This window comes from Crocuta crocuta, unplaced genomic scaffold (assembly GCF_008692635.1).
Source record: "Crocuta crocuta isolate KB4526 unplaced genomic scaffold, BGI_CrCroc_1.0 scaffold139, whole genome shotgun sequence".
Classification (NCBI taxonomy): Eukaryota; Metazoa; Chordata; class Mammalia; order Carnivora; family Hyaenidae; genus Crocuta; species Crocuta crocuta.
In genome coordinates, this window is record NW_027533258.1 from 10,418,803 (window position 1) to 10,432,126 (window position 13,324).

General features: G+C 45.1%; 1 long non-coding RNA gene across 1 annotated transcript in view; it reads left to right on the plus strand.

The window, feature by feature from the left end:
- LOC144217323 (uncharacterized) overlaps positions 1-13,309 on the plus strand; it is a 35,961-nt gene extending 22,652 nt beyond the window's left edge. The window contains exon 3 of the long non-coding RNA XR_013330873.1: positions 12,564-13,309. This is a non-coding gene — a long non-coding RNA (uncharacterized LOC144217323). The remainder of the gene's footprint in view (positions 1-12,563) is intronic.
- Positions 13,310-13,324: the final 15 nt, after the last annotated feature.

A 13,324-nucleotide genomic window follows, 5' to 3' on the forward strand; every position in this document is an offset into this window, starting at 1 on the left:
TTGTTACTTTTAAAAAACATTTGGCTCCCCTGAAAATAACAATATAGGTAGGAATAAAGCTTGCCAAAGAGGTGAAAGACCTGTACTCTGAAAACTATAACACACTGATGAAAAACTATAAAACACTGATGAAAGAAATTGAAGGTGACACAAAGAAATGGAAAGACATTCCATGCTCATGGACTGGGAGAATAAATAGTGTTAAAATGTCTACATTACCCAGAGCAGTCTACACACTTAATGCAATCCCTATGAAAATATCCACAGAATTTTTCACAGAGCTAGAACAAACAATTCTAAAATTTGTATGGAACTACAAAAGACCCCAAATAGCCAAAGCAACACTGAAAAAGCAAAGCAAAGCTGGAGGCATCACAATTCCAGAGTTCAAGGTATACTACAAAGCTGTAGTCATCAGAACAGTATGGTAGTGGTATAAAAATAGACACACAGATCAATGGAGCAGAACAAAAAGCCCAGAAATGAACCCACAGCCATATGGTCAATTAATCTTCGACAAAGCAGGAAAGAATATTCAGTAGGAAAAAGACCATCTCTTCAACAAACAGTGTTGGGAAAACTGGACAGCAACGTGCAGAAGAATGAAACTGGACCACTTTCTTACACCACACACAAAAATAAATAAAAAATGGATTAAAGACCTAAATGTGACCTAAAACCATAAAAATCCTAGAGGAAAACACAGGCAGTAACTTCTTTGATAGTGGCTGTAGCACCTTGTTTCTAGATATGTCTCCTGAGGCAAGGGAAACAAAAGCAAAGATAAACTATTGGTACTGCATCAGACTAAAAAGCTGCATGGCAAAAGAAACAACGAAACTAAAAGGCAACCGATAGAATGGGAGAAGATATTTGCAAATGACATATCTGATAAAGAAATAGATAAAGAACTTATAAAACTCAACACCAAAAGATAGATAATCCCATTTAAAAAGGGCAGAAGACATGAATAGGCATTTCACTAAAGATATCCAGATAGCCATCAGACACATGAAAAGATCCCTGTCATCACTCATCCTCAAGGAACTGCAAATGAAAACTATGATGAAATATCACCTCACATCTGTCAGAATGGCTAATATCAACAACACAAGAAACAGCAGGTGTTGGCAAGAATGTGGAGAAAGGGGAACCCTTCTGCACTGTTGGTGGAGATGCAAACTGGTGCAGCTACTGTGGAAAACAGTATAGAGCTTCCTAAAAGAGTTAATAACAGAACTGGGGCGCCTGGGTGGCTTAGTCGGTTAAGCGTCCGACTTTCGCTTAGGTCATGGTCTCGCGGTTCGTGGGTTCGAGCCCTGCGTCAGGCTCTGTCCTGACTGCCAGCTCAGAGCCTGGAGCCTGTCTTCAGATTCTGTGTCTCCCTCTCTCTCTGACCCTCCCCTGCTCGCGCTGTCTCTCTCTCTCTCCTAGAAATAAATAAAACATTAAAAAAAAAAAAGAGTTAAAAACAGAACTAACTACCTTAGGATCCAGCAATTGCACTACTAGGTATTTACCCAAAGAATACAAAGATACTGCTTCCAAGGGATACATGCACACTGATGCTTATAGCAGCATATCTACAATAGCCAGACAATGGACACAACTCAAATGTCCATCAACTGATAAATGGGTAAAGAAGATGTGGTACACACACACACGAGGGAATAGTACTCTGTATACAGGGCCAGACTGTGAACCAACAATCTCCAATCCCTTTTGTCATCATGCTTAAAAAAAAAAAATCCCTTAACTGGCATTTTAGTGGAGAAAGGAATGAGAGCAAAGAAGGAGGAAGAGCTCCAGTCCTTCATCATTACTTGCAAGAAGATTTTTTTCCCTTAAATAGTGCTGCTTTTCCATTTTCCCCCTCATCTTTCTTTCTTGAACTTTTGGACAGATGTTAGAACTTCTGGATTTATTCTCCATGTTCCTCAATATTTCTTCTTCACTTTTTAATAAAAATGATATTCCTGTGTTTTGTACTTTGAGAGAACAAACTCCTTGGCTGAGTTTTTCAACTCGCAAATTCGCTCTTTAGCTGTCTCTATTCTGCCCCTGAGTGGTAACAAAAACAGCTGCACTTGTTTTATTCCCTGCTTCCCTATTTGCTTCATTTAGTAACTCCCAGTTCTTGTTTCATGATTGCCTACCCTTATCTCTCTGAAATTATTATTTATACCTAATTGCAGTCCTATTCTGATAGCTTATTAATTCCATCTCATTGGGTTTAAGTTCTTCCAGTTTTTCAATGTGTGCCTCTTACAAGGTTAGAAACTTCTCAACTGCCGGTTAACTCTTTCTTTGTATACTCCTCTTCATAGCTGATGTTATCTATTAGACAGTTGCTGTCTTGGCTTTCAAAGCCCACCTGGGGAGAGGGGCTGGTGTCACTGTCAGGGTTGCAGTCTGAATTTGATTCCACTGGAAGTTGAAAGTGGATGGAGGTGCTGCTGGTGAGGCGCAGAGTGTGGAGTGCTCCATATTCCCTAAGGATGGCTTCCACGTGGCTCCCACAGCTCAGGGCACTGCTCTTGTTTCCTCCTAGGGGGAAGGAGTATGTTCCTCTCTCTATATTCCTGCTGATGTTCCGCTGGTTTTCCCTTTCAACCTCGTATGATGTCTATCTTTTAGCAAGTTCTCCCTCTCTTTCCCGTAAGCCATTCACTTTCTAATCTTGGAGCATCTATAATATATTTCCTATTGTGTCTATGGTTAGAATTTGGTGTGGAAAGTAGCCTCCAGTGTCTATCCATCTGCCATCTTGTAATCAGCATTGAGTATTCCTTATCAAATTCCCTTGCATTGGGGACTGAGAAGATATTTTGACACAGTCTTGCGCTTCTCAAACTATGAATCAAAGAAGCAAAAGTAGTTTAACCAATATATCCTGCTTCACCAGTTTGTTACAAAATTGGGTTACATTCCTTCAAATATTTAGAGTAAACTGATCTTTACCTCCACCCTGGCCTGTTAGGATATGTTGTTTCTTCCTCTCAAGGGCACTTCCGTGATGTTAGTTAACAGTTTCTGTAGTACTTATTTTGGGCCAGACATTCATCTAAGTGCTTTTTACATGTACGAACTCATAATTCCAGACTTCTCAAGAAGCTTATTAAGTTTCATGTGTCAGTACTTGTTATTCTTGAGAACCCATCTGACAACTTGCTCAGTCTGTAAGAGATTCCTGTGTTTGTTTCATTTTGTTTCGTTTTGTTCTCTGACTGTTGTTGCTTTCACTGAAATATGGATAGCGGATGCACCCCAGGGTCTAATGATTTTCCCCTTGTGTCCTGGTAACTGACCTACCGAACACCCGTCAATGATAGTGTCCTGTCTTCTGGGACAGTGATTGGCCGTGAGCTGGACGCATGGCCCAGGAAGGGCTAACCAGCACCAGTGAGGCTTCCTTCTGAGGCTTTGATGGAAATAGAGTAAATTCAGTGTTTCTGTTTCCATGGTGGCTGCCAAGTTTGCAGGCTCTAGGCATGTCGACCACAGTGCCCTCCACTTGGAGAAAGGCTGGTGGAGAATAAAGCCGACGTAGAGGAAAGCAAAGCTGGGTCACCGACAAGAGAGACTGAATCCTGATGAGATCGTTTGAACCCTTTGATCCAGCCACATCTGAGGTCAGACCACTTCTGACTTTTTAAATTAGAGGAACCAATACATGTCTTTTCTTGTTTAAAAGCCACTTTGAATTAACTTCCTGTTACATGTGAACAAAGAATCCCGAATAACGCAAGTGGTAAGGCAGCGAGTGGCACAGTCTTCAGACTCGGGCGCGGGGACACCTGTGGTCTGGGTCCCACAAACAGCGCCTTGCAGTGACCCAGTCTCTGAGCAGCGTTCTCCCTGGACAGCCCGGGATCTGTGTGAATGGTGGTGAGGACCGAATTCCTTCCCGTCTTCCTGGGGTCCTTTCCCAGATGGTTCTCTGCTCGTAATTGCTGGGAACTGATCTCAGGGGCAGGAACTTGGCATCGCCTGGCTTTTTTTTCACATTTCTAGAACCTCTCTGGGTGAGTCAGGCAGTTTCAAGGGCATTTGCATCTGAGTATGGGAAAACTGCCCAGAGATCAGCCTTATATTTTCACTTCGACTCACTACTTTATATTTCTTTTTTTTTTCCTTATGTAGTCCGAAGTGGAAATCCTTTTTTTCCCCCCCTAAAGAATTGTTTTTTGGGGAGTTGACCTTTGTCCTGATGCCCACCCTCAAGCTTCAGAGGGATGGAAAGATAGTTCTGTCCATCAGCTCTTCTCAAGAAGGTACTTTAAAGTAGGTCACCTTGACGTGGCCTCTCCAGTTCTGTTTGTATTTGTTTGCAGAAAATCACATCACTAGACAGAGAGCACTTGTCTACTGGCCAACTAGTTTGTGTTAATTTTATAGTAACATCTGATACCTTTACCATTGTTTCTGGCATTTGGAAGTGTTTTTGTGAGCACTGGCGATAGTTAACCAATATGTTTTGAGAGATAGGTTTTGGATATAATTTTCCAAATCCCCCTCCCATAAATCCACTGTAAAGCATTCATCTGTGAACACTTGGGGTCTCCACCTAGCATTAGAAAATGGCGTGTGAAGCCAGTGACCTTAGTAAGGTTTCACTGATGTGTGTTCCAGAAATGTCACAACTCCTGCTCAGGTCACAGTGTCCCCAACATTAAAAAAAAAAACAAAAAACAGTGACTTATTCTACAAAGGGATAGTTTTTGTTTATTCTAATAAGCTTTCCATTTTATTTTATTTAAAAAATTTTTTACATTTATTTATTTTTGAGAGACAGAATGAGACAGAACATGAGCAGGAGAGGGGCAGAGAGAGAAGGAGACACAGAATCCGAAACAGGCTCCAGGCTCTGAGCAAACTTTCAGCACAGAGCCTGACGTGGGGCTTGAACCCACGAACTGTGTGATCATGACCTGAGCTGAAGTTGGATGCTCAACCGACTGAGCCACTCGGGTGCCCCTAAACTTTCCATTTTAAAATAGTTTTAGGTTTAAGAAAAATTCCAAAGATCTTGCAGAGAATCTGTCACCAATATTTTGAAATTTGTATGAAAACTCAGGGGCACCTGAGTGGCTCAGTTGGTTAAGCATCCGACTTTGGCTCAGGTCACGATCTCACGGGTTGTGTTTCGAGCCCCACGTTGGGCTCTGTGCTGACAGCTCAGAGCCTGGAGCCTTTAGAGTCTGTGTCTCCCTCTCTCTCTCTCTCTCTCTCTCTTTGCCCCCTCCCCCACTCTCTCTGTCTCTCTCTAAAAAATAAATAATAGACATTAAAGAAAATAAAATAGAATTCTTAGGTTGGGAGCTTCGTTTGGAGTTATTTGGCTGTGATCCTGTACTTTTGTAAACTGGCCAAGTAGAATGTGTCTGGCAGTAGCAGGATCTCGGTCTCTTATAATCTGAGTGGATTATATCAAGAAACCTTCATATGGAAGAATCATTTTGCCCTCATATTTGTGATGTGCTCACCTTCTGGTTTCTGGTGGGATACACTTGTCACGTGCATGGTCTGTGGAGTAATTGATCAACACAAATAGGTCTTTAAGCTTCTACCTGTCAGGCTTTGAGGATAACAGAAGGGTATACAGTTTATGAATATTACTTTGGAGGGTACCCACAAAGTATCTATGTTAGCAAGGCTTTTGTGAACACATGGGGTTATTACAGTTGGATTAGACTTTCTCAGCCATTTTATGGATAGCCAAATACACCATATTTTATTACAAACATCTATAATTAAATATTTTTTATTTTCTTATTCATAAACGGAGGTGACTTGGTGATTTTTTTTGTTTTATTGTGAAGTTATTTTATTTTTTAATATTTATTTTTGAGAGAGAGAGAGAGAGAGAGAGCGCCAGAGAGAGGGGAGACATAGAAGCAGGCTTCAGGCTCCGAGCTGTCAGCCGTAGAGCCTGACGTGGGGCTCAAACCCATGAACCATGAGATCATGACCTGAACTGAAGTTGGCCGTTTAACCGACTGAGCCACCCAGGTGCCCCTGTTGTGAAGTAATGTTAAATCAGCTTTGGTGAGGTGTAGTCTGTGTACGATAAAATGCGTTGATTGTACGTTCCCATGAGTTTTGACAGATTTATACATCCTTATATCTATGACCACATCAAATATATGGAATATTTTCATTACCCCAAAATGTTTCTTTGTGCCTCATGCCAGTCACCCTCCCTGGGCCCTAGGCAACACCTGGTTTGCTTTCTGTCACCGTAGATTAGATTAGTCTTATCTGGGGTTGTGTGTAAGTGGAATCGTATATCATATACTCTTGTAACGACTCAGTGTAACGTCTGAGTGATTTATCTACTTGATTACGGGTATCAGTTGTTCATTTCTTTAAAAAGTCGTTTTATTTTGACAAATTCATGGATTCACAAGAAACTGCAAAGATAGGAACAAGAGGTCCCATGTACACATTACAGGTCAGTGTTAACTGTGGGGCAACTTCAAAACTGACTCTAGCCCAGTGACCGTGTCTCGTTCTGGGTCGTTCTGTCGCATGTGTGGATTTCTGTGGCCACCAGCGCAGGTACGCTACAGAGCTCTTCCGCCGCCCCAAAGCTCTCCCTGCTTTCACCCTCTCCCTCCCTCCTCACCATCCCTCACCCCTGGGAACTACAATCTGTTCGCCATCTCTATAGTTTTGTCGTTTCTAGAATGTTATATAAATGGAATCATTCCGGGGGCACCTGGGTGGTTCAATCGATTAAGCATCTGACTTTGGTTCAGGCCATGATCTCACAGTTCATGGGTTGGAGGCTCAAGTCATGATCTCACGGTTCATGAATTCGAGCCCCGCATCAGGCAGCTCGGACCCTGGAGCCTGCTTTGGATTCTGTGTCTCCCTCTCTCTCTCTGCCCCTCCCCTGCTTGTGTTTTTTTTCCTCTCTCTCTCAAAAACAAATAAACAGTAAACAAATAGAAATGGAATCATACAATATATGACCTTTTGAGATCGGCTGTTTTTCACTCAACATAGTGCTTTTGGGGCAAAGGATTGAATCCTGTCTGCCAATCCAGTTGGCGCCTTCTGATTTGAGGAGTGGGGTGGGGAGTGGCACCTTGTGATCACCGGGTGCGGATGGAAGGCTGGGACCCCCAAATGGTCTCCCCTGACATCTTGGAAAGTGGCCTCATCAACACCGTGTGGCCATAAAAGTCCCAGCTCTCTGCCCATTTTCTTCAGATCACACACCAGCAGGGGGATGTTAGAGGCACCTTGTTCCAGCCTGAGAAGAGAGGTGGGGGCTGCTGAATGCGGGTGTGGACGGGGCTCTGGCTCCTTCCATGGTGTTTGGCCTGCAGACAGCAATTGTGCCTAAAAGTCTTGCAAACTAGCAAGACTTTCTTCTTCTTCTTCTTCTCCTTCTCCTTCTCCTCCTCCCCCTCCTCCTCCTCCTCTTCTTCTCCTTCTTCTTCTCCTCCTCTGACCAGAGAAATTTCTTGGGTTTTTGTTGTTGTTGTTGTTTGTACCTGTTGGTGCTCCCAGGTTGGCAGCACCTCTGGCATCCAGACCCAGATGCATGAGGGAACCCCCCCTGCCAGGACTCACCACCGTGTCATTTCTGAGGTCCTGAGTTCCCTCGCCAGTTTGTCTTCTTACCTATACCTTTTACAGTCTTCTTATGTTTGTTTTCTTATTTTTATTTTTTAAAAATGTTTTATTTATTTCTGAGAGAGAGCGAGAGAGACAGCATGAGCAGGGGAGGGGCAGAGAGAGAGGGAGACACAGAATCTGAAACAGGCTCCAGGCTCTGAGCTGGCTGTCAGCACAGAGCCCGATGCGGGGCTTGAACCCACAAACCATGAGATCATGACCTGAGCTGAAGTCAGATGCTTAACCGACTCAGCCACCCAGGCGCCCCTTCTTATGTTTGTTTTCTATGTTCATGGTTTTTAGCTGTACTTGGTGGGAAGTACAGAAAGATGTGTATCTATTTCATCCTCAGTTCATTCCTTTATTTTTTGCTGAGTAATATTCCATTGTATACAAATACCATGGTCTGTTTATCTAATTACCTGTTGAAGCAACTTGGATTGTGTCCAGTTCTTGGCTTTATGGACACTGCTGCTTTGAACATGATTTACTCTATTAACGTACATCACCCAGTCTTTGTGTGGACATATGTTTTCATTTGTCGGGATAAACACCTTGCGGCAGAATTGCCAAGTCATATGGTAATTGTACATTCAGCTTTACAATAAACTGACAAACTATTTTCCAGAGTAGCTGTACCATTTTACTTTCCCACTCACGATCCTTCTGTCGCTCTCCATCCGCACTGACATTTGGTACTGACAGTCTTTTAAATTTGGGGCATTCTGGTTTTAATTCACATCCCCTGGTGACTGATGATGATGAACATCTTTTCATGTGCTCGTCTGCCACTCACGGATCTTCTTTGGAAATAAGTCTGTTAAAATCTTCAGCCCATTTTATTGAGTTGTTTGTCTTCTTATTATGGACTTGTAAAAGTTCTTTATATTCTGGACACAATTCTTTTATTAGATATGTGCCTTACAAATATTTGCTCCCAGTCTGCGGCTTGGCTTTTCGTGGTCTTCACAGGGGCTTTTGAAGAGAGTAAGTTTTAATTTTGATGAAGTCTGGTTCATCAATTCTTTTTTCTTTTGGTACCTGATACTTTTTCGTCCTATGAAAACTTCACCCAAACCAAAGTTTAAAAATTTTCTTAGGTTTTTGTATAAAAGTATTATAGGTTCAGGGGCGCCCCATGGCTCAGTCGGACTTCAGCTCAGCTCATGATCTCATGGTTTGTGGGTTCGACCCCCTCATTGGGCTCCGTGCTGACAGCTCAGAGCCTGGAGCCTGCTTCAGATTCTGGGTCTCCCTCTCTCTCTGACCCTCCCCTGTTCATTCTCTCTCTCTCTCTCTCTCTCTCTCTCNCAGTTAAAAAAAAAGGTGCAGAGCCAGACCACCTACGTTTGCCCCACCATTACTAGATATGTGACTTTAGGAAACTTATTTCATCTCCTTTGTGCTTCACTTTCTTCCCTTGTAAAACTGCAAAAATAATAGTGCCTACACACTGATTTGGGGGCGGGACTAAAAGTCAACGTATGTGAAATGAGTAAATAGTGGCTAGTAGGCAGTGGATTAGTGTCAGGTGATACTGTTGTTTTTACGACCCGTGTCTGCTGGGAGCAGCCGTGTAGTGGTCACGAAAATAAAATGCATAAGAATTCTAACTGGGGTCTAGAAACACAGAGACGGAGGAGTCAGGGAAGTCTCCAGAGGGGAGACTGTATATTTGGGTTGACTTTTGAAGAATGAACGTAATTCACCAGCTGTGTGAGGAGAAAGGAGCATCCTTGGCAGAGGGAAGTCCAAATTCAAAGGCAGAGGACTGATGATGTCATGGGCTTGTGATAAACAGTAAATGGTCTGTGGGGCTGGAGTCTAGACTTCATGGGAGCAGATGATCAGAGGGTGCTGTGGGGGTGCCATTGGAAGGGAGGGCAGGGGCCACATTACCATGAGCTTATACGTGTCGTGAAAACCATACAAGAAAAGGCAAAACTCGTGTTGAACCTGCTCATTGAACTTTGGGAGGAGTTGGTACCGGTGAAGACAATGAGGATTGTCTTTTTTTCTTCTGTCTGCACATGACTTTAGACTTGGGTTGACCCACAAGCAGTGGTAGGTCTGTTTAGACCAGACGGGGCAAGGGTGACAGAAGAGCTAAGAAGTACAAGGGCCAGTAAAGGTATGTGTGGTGGCAGTGTGGGTGACAGGCAGTGACGAGAGTAACCACATCAACTGGGCTGTTCTTCCATTCCCCTGATGTTGGCTGAGTAGCCGCTGTGTGGATTCCCAGACATCGAGGGCACAGAGAGAACTGAGACAAAACCCCACTCTCGTTCTGCCATCCACTACCTATTGACTATAGTATATGTATTTGTTTCCTGAGTATTTTGAGGCACATCCCAGACACCATGTAATTTCACCTTTAAACATGTTCCTGTGTCTCTCTTATTGATGACTGTAGTCAACAGCCGCCATATTGTTTTCACCGTATCATTCATCACCTCGTGCCACATAATAGCATCTGATAGCTGATATGAGATAAACTGATCACCTCACCTCTAATAGTCCGTGTGCAGTCACATTTTCCCCAGTGTTTTAAAAATGCCTTTTTAAAGGCTGGTTTCTTTGAATCTAGGTTCAGACAGGGGCCGCCATTGCATTTGGTTGACCCGACTCTCCTACTCACCTCTAAGCCACTCTCCACAGACCCTTGCAACCTTTCATGCCCCTGGAAAGTTTTGTATTTTAAAATTATGATATGGTAAAACTCACTTTTTGGTGTACAATTCTATTTTTTTAAATCATTTTTTGAACTATTTATGTATTTAGAGAGAGTTCGTGCAGGGGAGGGGCAGAGATTGAGGGAGAGAGAGAATCCCAAGCAGGCTCCACTCTGTCAGTGCAGAGCCTGACATGGGGCTTGAACCCACGGCCCTGGGATCATGATCTGAGCCGAAATCAAGAGTCAGACACTCAACTGACTGAGCCACCCAAGCGCCCCTGCAATTCTATGTTGACCTTTGTGTAGATTCATGTGACTCTTCCCACAATCCAGACACAGAACAATTTACTCACCCCCACCCCACCAAAACCTTTGTGGTGCTGTCCCCTTTAAGTCACACCTTTCGTGCCATTATATTTGTTGGAAAATTGAGTCACTTGCTCTGTAGAGTTTCCCACCTGCTGGATTTGACAGACAGCTTTCTCACAATGTGATTCATCATGCTTCTCTCTTTCCCCTGCTTTCTGTAAGCTGGTACAAGATCTAGAGGTTGGACCAGATGCCGCCCTATTTTCTTTGTTTCTCTTTTGATAATACTTACAGGTAGTGCTGTGGTTTCCTATCGCATGACATCAGAAGGAATGTAGTTTTTGGTGGAATCGCTCCTAGTGGTGCTGAAATTCACCACTGGGTTCACGTATTGGCTGGATCCCCTCTGTGGAGCGTGCCCGGCAGCCCCTCACCTGGTGACTTTCCTAGCAGTTCATGGCCACCAGGAGCTGGAACTTCATTAGCGACTACAAAGTGGGGATTTTCTAGTTCTGTCATTTCTTTTGCATGTATGAATTTTAGTTATTCTATTCTGATATACCTTGAGCAGAAGGAAAGGATCAACCAGGAAGAGACTGTGCAGTCATTTCTTTGCAGAGTTGGTGGCCCTGTGTAGCTAAGTGTAGGCGGTATGGAAAAAATCATTTGTAAAGACCAGGGTGCTTCTCCGGAAGGAGGGGCCAGGCTCTCCTCCTCTTCCCAGCCGCACTCTGCCTGAGAAGCAGAAATAAGCCTGCCCTGGGCTGATGGCAGGGTGTGGGGGAGCACGGCGGAAGCTTCTGGGGCACCTCGAGCTCTGCTATCTGGAGATTGGGGGCCATGCAGAGCAGCGCCGGCCTGACCCTTGCTCCTTTCCCTGTCATCCTCTGGCTCATCCAATTCTGGGGAGAGGGTTGGGGGGGGAGCCCTGGGAGAGACTGGCTAAAGATACGGGCTGCTCCCTGCACTTTTCCTTTTGCCGAGTTTCTGAGTCTAAGTCGGGTCTCAGGTGGGGAAAAGGGAAAGAGCTTTGAATTGGATGAAAAAATGGGCATTTGATCGTAAATTACACTTGATCTTTTTTTTTTAATGTTGTATTTATTTTTGAGAGAGAGAGAGTGTGAGTGAGGGGCGGGCAGAGAGAGAGAGGAGGACAGAGGATGCGAAGTGAGCTTCTCGCTGACAGCAGAGAGCCTACTGTGGGGCTCGAACTCACGAACCGTGAAATCCGACCTGAGCCGAAGTCAGACAATAAATCGACCAAGCCACCCAGGTGCCCCTAGACTAGACCTTTTAATATCTACGATTATCCTTGTTCTAACAGCCAAAGTGACACAGGAAGTTATAGGACCTTCGATGCTACTTATGCAGATCTCTTCCGTTTGTGCAAATTCACTGAGCACATGCATGTAGCTTATACTTTTCTATAAGCATCTTCAATTTCAGTAAAAATGTATAAGAAAGCTGCAGGTTGTAATATAGTCCAGACATATGGAAGGGAGGTCTCACACAGGTTTAAGGACAGTGGAGAGTTAAAAATAGAGATTTTAGGACTGTATGCCACCGAGTCCTGCCCATTTATGCCATTGACAGGTTATGTACCACCTGACCCTCTGTTGTGTCCAGTCTGATGTAGTCAGGGGAACACGGTATGGGAGCCCTGCTGGGAAATTTCATCAGGAAATTAGTGAAAGGAACATTCCCTCCGGTGGCTGGGTCAGCCGACTGGAGGAAGCCATGGAGCTTGGCGGGAGTAAGGCACAGTCAGGAGGCTGTGACCTGAGTGGGGGGCGGGGGGGGGTGGGGGGCAGGGGGGAGGTCACACGTATACCTGCAGCCCAGCCTCTCCCGTGAGGATGCCTGCATACACTGCCTGCTGCGGATCCACTCCAGGATTAAGAAGCACCTCCCCCTACCACGTCCATCCTGAGCTCATGATCTTCCTCCCCAGACCCCGTCCTGTTCCAGCGTCCGACTCTGTGGATCCCGTCCGTCGGATGCTCGGGTGTGCAAGCCAGAATCCGGAAGTCACTCTTGCCTCGTGCCTTGGCCAAGCCTTGCTGGTCTTCTCTGTTGAAGGTCTCCCGAGTCCTCCGTCTTCTCTGCACCCCGCGGCCTTTGCCCCAGTTGAACTGCTCCTGCAGCAGGAGCCCCACTGGACCTCCTTTGCCCACCACAACCTGCATCTGGGCCATTTACTGCTCTAAATATTTTAATGTTTTTTTATTTTTAAGAGAGAGACAGAGTGCGAGTGGGAGACGGGCAGAGAGAGAGGGAGACACAGAAACCAAAGCAGGCTCCAGGCTCTGAGCTGTCAGCACAGAGCCCCATGTGGGGCTTGAACTCACGAGCCGTGAGATCATGACCTGAGCCAAAGTCGGATGCTCAACCGACTGAGCCGCGCAGGCGCCCCTCATTTGGCTTCAGAGCCATTCGATCTGAACCATCAGGATTCTTGTGGCCGGATCCGTTCTAAAGGAGGGATTCCCAGGTGGTGGCCCCCAGTGCCTACGTGCTGCTAGGTGAGGGCCCGCTGCCCACACAGATGGGTCGGAAGGCTTGGGGAAGGACCGGCCTCGGCAAGGGTGGTTGCGTTTGGAGAAGACGACCTCAGACAGAATCCCGGGGGCGCTGTGCGCGCGGTTGCTAGATAGAGAAACGGTAAGGATGCTTGGTGCTTCTAGGACATGGCCCAGTGTCATCCACCCGGGG